Below are 9273 nucleotides of genomic sequence, written 5' to 3' on the forward strand. Positions count from 1 at the left end.
ATACACATAGTCAATGAGTGAAATAAATACATTTTAATAAACTAAACCATAGCCACGGTGGTCTAGCGGTTAGAACGCTGGCCTTGTAATCCTGGGGTCTCGGGTTCGATGCCCGAATTTATAACTTGTGTTGGGCAAGGCCGTGGTCTAGGCAACACGGAGTTTTCCTCCGTGGCATCCCAACAATTACTCCATTCACACACAGAAGAAGGCAATGGCAAACCACTTCTGGATCATCTGCCAAGAACGTATATGAACAGGTCCCAGTCCGAGAAAAGGATGGAAGGATCCTGTTCATATGGACCTGTCGTCAGACAGAACACTAAATAAAAAAATAAATACGGAGCAATCATGTTACTCATTCGACCGGGATGAGGTAATCAAAACATTTTAACGTTTTAAAAATCTAGTTGAGCTGCTTGCTTACAGCAACACACGAGTTACGGTTCATGAGATGGATCTAAGATTAACATTTATTTGGTAAACATCTTATGCCTATCTAGAATCTTAAATCACCGTTCTGTATCAAGTAATTCCCGAAATGATTCAATTCGAAATAATCGGTGTCCAAAGGCAGATACGCACTTTAGTACACAACCCTGCTACAAATGGAAGGATTCACTGGCAGGTAAATAATGCTCCTTTTTATAGTTTTCCCCAATCTATTTAAATTTCTGAGATCGTTCCGGGCAGAGACATTAGCTACTTTCTAGAGCAGCGATATTCAACCTTTTTTTGTTAGCGTGTCCCCAGATATAATTTCTCTTCAACTTTGTACCCCCAAAGTTGTTGGTGTATAATTCAAGTTATACATAGTATATAATCTACATCTAAAATAAATTAAATAAATTACATCCAAAATAATGTATTAAATAAATTACATCCAAAATAAATTAAATAAATTACATCCAAAATAAATTAAATAAATTACATCCAAAATAATGTATTAAATAAATTACATCCAAAATAATGTATTAAATAAATTACATCCAAAATAATGTATTAAATAAATTACATCCAAAATAAATTAAATAAATTACATCCAAAATAATGTATTAAATAAATTACATCCAAAATAAATTAAATAAATTACATCCAAAATAATGTATTAAATAAATTACATCCAAAATAAATTAAATAAATTACATCCAAAATAATGTATTAAATAATACGTTTTAAATGAGAGAAGGGAAAATAAAGCTATTATACAACAAATACATTATTGTCTACCATATAAAAATTAATAAAGGAACAAAGGTATTTCAGCAAAGCAAAATAATATGTTCAAATATTTTATCAATTATTAATTAATGTGGTTCAGACCTGTTAATGAGATGACTGAGCTTGTTTCTGCCGCCCAGATAACAATTGCATAAAGGAGAGAGAGAGAGAGAGAGAGAGAGAAATGGCGTTCCCAAATCGAATGTCCTTACGTCCGGTTCTCCTATGGCTAACCCTAAATCTGGCCCAGATTATTCAGTGTTTATCACAAAATAATATTTTTTTTTAAATTTCGCGTACCCCCGGGGGTACGCGTACCACAGGTTGAATACCACTGTTCTAGAAGCTGCTGACCTACAACTCATTTCACTTAAGTTCCCTCGCCAGTTGAAGCTGGACTTCTGAAACTTGTCGCAGAACTGACAAAATGAGTAACGTGATGGTTACTAACTGTTCCAGTACCACTCATGCTAATTCGTGGCACTCTGAAAGGGGTTGTCTTTGTAACAACGATGATTTCTCTCGAAAATATCATCGCGTAGTGCCAACAGCCACAGAGCTTCAATACATCACATTCCCGGAATGTGTGGCTCCTGCCTGAAATACCACATCCATTCGAAAATTAATAGAGACGTACAGTCTAAAGTCAGGAGATCGGGGAGGGCAGAACATAAGATTATCATATCCGACCTATCTATTGGCGAATTATGCACCGAGAAACATCATAACGCCGACAAACATGTTTACTGGATTTAGATAGCCTATCTTGCAGAGAGATGGTAAGACACCGCTTACCAATTATGTAAATATCATCAGTGAAAAAAGTTTCAAACAGACGTGGCCGATAATTAACTCCATGAAAGTCTTACTTGAGATGCTGATAGTAATTCATATTGTTATGGAGCCTGTAGCTGGACCTTATTCAAAGCCAGCTGAATCCAGTCAACACAGTTTACATCCTATTTTTCGACGATCCATATTATGACAGGGTCTGTCCTCTTCCAAGTGAACTATTCAGGTTATTCGATCAAAATTCTGCATGTATTTCCCTTCTGTGTCATGAGTATTTGTAATAGGACTTGAACTTAATTTAGTAGATATAATTTTTGATAAGACTTAACAACAGTAAAGACGTTGCAATGAAAATATAAATGTATATTTCCTCGCGATTTCTTACATATCGGAAAACAGAGGAATCAGAAACATTCTATATCAAATCTAAAACTTCTTGACGATGGTGAAGAGTCAATTGAATAAAATTTTTGGATATTATCCATCGTCTAGTAAATATAAAACGTAAAACGACGTTTCGGAGATGGGACTCTATCTCCGTCTTCAGGTTCTGAAGAGTCATTTGAATAAAAATTTTCTTGGATATTATCCATCGTCTAGTAAATATAAAACGTAAAACGACGTTTCGGAGATGGGACTCTATCTCCGTCTTCAGGTTCTGAAGAGTCATTTGAATAAAAATTTTCTTGGATATTATCCATCGTCTAGTAAATATAAAACGTAAAACGACGTTTCGGAGATGGGACTCTATCTCCGTCTTCAGGTTCTGAAGAGTCATTTGAATAAAAATTTTCTTGGATATTATCCATCGTCTAGTAAATATAAAACGTAAAACGACGTTTCGGAGATGGGACTCTATCTCCGTCTTCAGGTTCTGAAGAGTCATTTGAATAAAAATTTCCTTGGATATTATCCATCGTCTAGTAAATATAAAACGTAAAACGACGTTTCGGAGATGGGACTCTATCTCCGTCTTCAGGTTCTGAAGAGTCATTTGAATAAAAATTTCCTTGGATATTATCCATCGTCTAGTAAATATAAAACGTAAAACGACGTTTCGGAGATGGGACTCTATTTCCGTCTTCAGGTTCTGAAGAGTCAATTGAATAAAAATTTGCTTGGATATTATCCATCGTCTAGTAAATATAAAACGTAAAACGACGTTTCGGAGACGGGACTCTATCTCCGTCTTCAGGTTCTGAAGTCATTTAAATAAAAATTTCCTTGGATATTATCCAATCGTCTAGTAAATATAAAACGTAAAACGACGTTTCGGAGATGGGACTCTATCTCCGTCTTCAAGTTCCTACACAGTTGGGCCCACTAGATAGAGCTAATCCCTATCTCCGGAGATAGGGATTAGATAATATCCAAAAAATTTATTCAAGAAACATTCTAATTAGACACAATGGCATACAGACATGTTATGCAATGAATTTATTATATTTGCAGGATGAATTAATTCTATAAAATTGACGAGCTTCGATTTAATCTCTGATCTTCATAAAACATCAATCTTTAGAATCAGACCAACAAAACCTAAACAAATGTCGCGTAACAAATTCCAATGCGGATCAATCTCGTGAAGTCAAAATATGAAAAATGAAAGATCAGGTCGGATGGACAGACACACGTGTTGAATTGTCGTCTCTCCCCTAGGCGTTGGGTCCATGCGCTGACAGTAAAGAACGCATAACACGGGGAGAGGAAAGAGATACAGAAGGATTCTGCGAGAAAAACATGATTACACGGTCTGATAATCAAATGACAGGACTGGTATTCCTCAACACCAAATAGTTATCCTCTTCAGTTGATACGTAATGGAGCAAGTGACTAAGTCATTCAGCATTTTTTTTCTAATAATCGTCGGGACACTCTTTTGTGGTTGTAGCAAATGTTTTATCGGAGCATAAATTTAAGTAACTTTAAACTCAAGACTTTTGAGAAAAAAGGTTATCAGCAATATTTTCAGGTGAGAATTCAGGTTCTCACGTCTGAGAGTATGAAGATATCTTCTGGAATGTTGAGCCGTGTAATCTGACACAAACTGAGTGTGATGTTTCAGAGGTACCTGTCGCCTCCATCATCAGGGCGATAACTCACCACAGGAATGACAGAGAAGTTAGAATGCATAAGAAATATTGGAAAATATACAAAATAATAACCACATTGAGATGGACAGAATTGATACAGAAGGCAAATACTTTGAAGGTAATAATACGAACTGAAGAAAATTAACTACATTTTCTTAAAAGACTAAGAAATTCAGTGCTAATGTGGAGTATGTTTCTGAGTGATGAGCCTTGTATGTAGGTTCCATTTTAAGGCGAATGAGAACCTCCGAAACGTCGGTAAACGGTATCGTCTATCTGTATTATTGTATTTTTAACATAATCAGTCCGGTTATTTAACTGTCAGACCTCGTGTAAGTCCGAACTCATCACATCCCACACAAAACCCTTCGCTCAATCTGATTGGTCAGAAAGTGGAGTGCATATCGTAGGCTGGGGTAATCCCACACTGATACCAGCTGTTCTCACCTGCCTGTGTGCTGAGACGAAACAGCAGTCACAAGAAATGAGAGTCCGTCCGTCTGTTTCACTTTACGAACTATTTGACGGATTCCAATGTAATTTTCCAGGGAAAGTTTTCTTAGATGTGGTTCTATCTTGAGAAAATTTGTTTCAGTCCACACCAACAAATTATATTTCTTAAAATAAATTCTAATATTATCATCTCATCTATGCGCGAGTCTCGTAAGTGTTCTCTGTCCTTTAGGTTTCTAACCAAAAATTTGGTATGCATTTCTTATCTCCCTCATGCCCTGTCTATAATCTTTCGCGGACTTACCTTCCTTATTCAAACTTAAATCTTACTGACTGTTTATTTTTTCATTTACATATAGCTTCAGAGAGGGCGTGGGTCTTGGGCCCACTGCATACTGGGATCACGGGTTTGAATCCCGGTGAAAGCATGGTTGTTTATTATCGTCCTTCTGTATTGCACTGTCCTGTGTGTAGGTAAAGGCCTTGTGACGGGCTGATCACTCGTACAAAAGGAGTCCTGTCAAATGTCTAAAAAGATTTAATAATTTCAGAATTTATTCTGAATTGAACAGGATATAAGGCCTAATCTTAAAAGTTGATGAAAATCTAGCTTTAAGGCCAACGCAAATGTTCTACAACATCTTATTATTTATTTAGTGTTCTGTGTGACGACAGGTCCATATGAACAGGATCCTTCCATCCTTTTCTCGGACTGGGACCTGTTCATATACGTTCTTGGCAGATGATCCAGAAGTGGTTTGCCATTGCCTTCTTCTGTGTGTGAATGGAGTAATTGTTGGGATGCCACGGAGGAAAACTCCGTGTTGCCTAGACCACGGCCTTGCCCAACACAAGTTATAAATTCGGGCACCGCTGGGAATCGAACCCGAGACCCCAGGATTACAAGGCCAGCGTTCTAACCGCTAGACCACCTCATCTTATTATTATTTAGTGTTCTGTCTGACGACAGGTCCATATGAACGGGATCCTTCCATCCTTTTCTCGGACTGGGACCTGTTCATATACGTTCTTGGCAGATGATCCAGAAGTGGTTTGCCATTGCCTTCTTCTGTGTGTGAATGGAGTAATTGTTGGGATGCCACGGAGAAACCGGGGAAGGCCCCGGAGGAAAACTCCGTGTTGCCTAGACCACGCAGCTGCTGTTATTGTACAGTCAACATTAGGATGATTATGAATGATAAATTCGAGATGGAAAGAATTAAGTCGATGGTGGTAATTTTAGACAGACTGAGAAAATCTACAAGAAATTCACTCACCCAGGATTCGCGTTCACCGAGCTGAGATTCAAACCCTTTGGACGGGTTAACTATAGCTCACTTCATGCAAATTCTCTTCACAACTTATCAAACTCCATTGTTACACGATTAAGAGAGATTCACGAAGAAGTTTAACAGATTATTATGTGTACAACTCTAAAGCAGTTACATTTCAGTGTCAACACAACAATGGCCACATTGAAAAGTCCTTCTAATGTCCCATCAATCTTGCTTACTTGTTTCTGAGTAAATCGTACACAGCGATGATATGAGATGAACATTCTATTGTATGCTAAAGATTATGTACGTATTTAAAGCACGAAAATCAAAAACCCAGTATGTAAACGACGAGATGGTTTAAAATGCATAGGACAAGAATGGGGAAATGCATTTTTTGGGTTGTACGCAATACGCCTGTCTGCTGTCTAGGGATTGAACGCGTTGTAAATATAAGGGACACAAGATGCAGACAGATGGCAGGACAGGCATCGTTTAATAATGATTTTCTCCCGAGATATAAGTATTAAAATCAAATACATAAAGGGGAAGATTTGTAATGTCATTTATTTGTATTTATCTTTTATTGACAGCAGAGGGGAAATTAATAAAGACAAGTAATTTGGTGAATATTTTCTGCTTTAATTCTTTCACGAATTTAATTTCTAATTTGACTTATTTAACTCTCGAAAGCACAGTAGTAACTACATGTACCACGAGCTTTAAAAATGACAAATTTTTGTATCTATAGCTTTCGTATAATTATTAGGAAAAAAAACCCAGTAATTACGTCCTTGAACAGAATTTAAAACTGATGGCTCTAATGGAGAAATTATCGCTTTCTTCCCTGTAGTAACCAACATTTTCAGTATTAAATTATTTAGACGAATTTCGGCTTCAAAGGATGAATACCAGTGTTATGTCGAGAATTACAATTAAGAACGAACACGATACTGACACTAATTTAGGATTATTATTTCGTGTGAAGTTTCGAACAGACTTACTTTTTATAATCAGAAGAAGTAATGCAAATATGAAACAACTGATACCATTAACAAAATGACATCCCATATGCGCGCTTTTCATAATACTCATTCAACGGGAAACGTCTTATATATAAGGCTTTACGTTTTTGGAAATAATTCGTGTGCTTTTAAACTACAAACGCGAAATTTTTTTTTTTAGAAAATATGATCACTGAAGTTAAACCTCTGTAGTAGAGCATGAGAGCTACGGTGGTCTAGCGGTTAGAACGCTGGCCTTGTAATCCTGGGGTCTCGGGTTCGATTCCCGGTGGTGCTCAAATTTATAACTTGTGTTGGGCAAGGCCGTGGTCTAGGCAACACGGAGTTTTCCTCCGGGGGCTTCCCCGGTTTCTCCGTGGCATCCCAACAATTACTCCATTCACACACAGAAGAAGGTAATGGCAAACCACTTCTGGATCATCTGCAAAGAACGTATATGAACAGGTCCCAGTCCGAGAAAAGGATGGAAGGATCCTGTTCATATGGACCTGTCGTCAGACAGAACACTAAATAATAATAAGATGAGGTGGTCTAGCGGTTAGAACGCTGGCCTTGTAATCCTGGGGTCTCGGGTTCGATTCCCGGCGGTGCCCGAATTTATAACTTGTGTTGGGCAAGGCCGTGGTCTAGGCAACACGGAGATTTCCTCCGGGGGCTTCCCCGGTTTCTCCGTGGCATCCCAACAATTACTCCATTCACACACAGAAGAAGGCAATGGCAAACCACTTCTGGATCATCTGCAAAGAACGTATATGAACAGGTCCCAGTCCGAGAAAAGGATGGAAGGATCCTGTTCATATGGACCTGTCGTCAGACAGAACACTAAATAAAATATAGTAGAGCATGATGTTCCAAATTTATAACAACTCGGTTACTGAGCTTATAAAAGCCTGAATTTAGGTCTATTCATAGGAATTCGAACATATTACAGTAATTACTTTCATCATTAACACTTGCTTACCTAATACACGAAAAAAAGATATGATTTTGGATGAAATAAAATCCGTAAAGACTGATTCTGTATCGAAATTGAGTGGCTGTCAATGGCAGGTACACAGACGTATTCTTACAATTTCTATGGCAAGGTAAGACGTACTGATGTAGATCTACATCTACCTGAGGCAGTTCAGAATTTAATCTATTCGAATAATTTTAGATACAGTAGTGTGTGGATCCCACACTAAGTTTTATGCTGAATATAATCGACTTCCTGCGCGGTTTCTAAAACGTCAGACCACGGGTGAGGGAGGCCTGAGTGTCCTCCAATTGTCGAATTTTTCATCTGGGAAAACAATAAAAGAGGAATTTCCCAGTAAAACCTCGGCTGATGTCAGGAAGGAGAAAGAGAGAGATATATTTTATATGTGACACTGAATTTTTCACACTAGTTCCTTGTATTATTTTTCAGACTACCTATCAGATCTACCACTCAATATTAGACCTAGGACACAGACGTCTGTACGAAAACATTTAACCCTCTGAAGCCCAGTGGTAACTATACGTACCATCTGTTTTAACAACAAGTAACCCTTCATTTAGTATTTACCCTATGTGTTACGTATGATTCTCACCGCAAACAGCGATTACTTCCTTAAACAGCGTCAATCAGTTGATCTTCGTAATGGTAAAGTGCGGTGTTTTCTTTGCGGTACGGACTGAATTATTAAATATATTTTAGGCGAGCTTCTGTTTCAGAGGGCTAATATTCTAATACATTTAAGTACAGTTGGCTTAAAAATAAAGCACCGTGCTATGAAGACGGATGGAGGTACAACTCTACTTTCTGAAACTCATCCGAATATTCATGTAAGTTTTAAGCTTCACGCTCCAGCAACTCTATCCCCGGAGAAAGCGAATCAGGTAATCAATGGATAGTGAAATGTCTAGGGTCCAAGAGTCAGTCTCGAAGCAGAGGCTAAAAAAAAATGCTCTGCCCCTGTCGGGGATCAAACCACGGTCGTTCAGCGCGTAGTCAGTCACTATTTTCACTGAGCGACCCGGATCACAAACGAATTTAAAATAGGTCACGATATCTTACAATTCGTCTCTAACAAATATTCTACCATTAGACTGCTCACAAAAAAAAATGTCATTAAACGACGGAAGAAAGATCAATCATTCTTTACGAAGCTGATACAGAAACTACGATGGTCATCTCTTGAGAACCCCAGGCAGCATTCTTGAGACCAGGTACGAGGCCTGTCCTAGCCGCAATGATTTCGCTGCAGGGCTGGTCCAACCGTGCAGACCTCATCCAACATACGTCACCTAGGAGACCGCAAAAATGTCACTGCACGTGGGTGCTTTTCAAAATTTATTTCACACGCAAAAATTTCGACACGACCTCCTACTCGTGTATCAACCAATACGAAGTTTCGATGTATGTAACTGATAAAATATCCAACAAAATATGAA

The 9273-nt window shown here is 38.0% G+C and overlaps 1 protein-coding gene across 3 annotated transcripts in view; it reads right to left on the reverse strand.

The window, feature by feature from the left end:
* LOC110831603 (WD repeat, SAM and U-box domain-containing protein 1) overlaps positions 1-9273 on the reverse strand; it is a 195203-nt gene that overhangs the window by 38787 nt on the left and 147143 nt on the right. The window lies entirely within an intron of this gene.

Source organism: Zootermopsis nevadensis, unplaced genomic scaffold (genome assembly GCF_977971745.1).
Source record: "Zootermopsis nevadensis isolate Lab colony 2312 unplaced genomic scaffold, Znev_1.0 Znev_ptg000050l, whole genome shotgun sequence".
Taxonomy (NCBI): Eukaryota; Metazoa; Arthropoda; class Insecta; order Blattodea; family Termopsidae; genus Zootermopsis; species Zootermopsis nevadensis.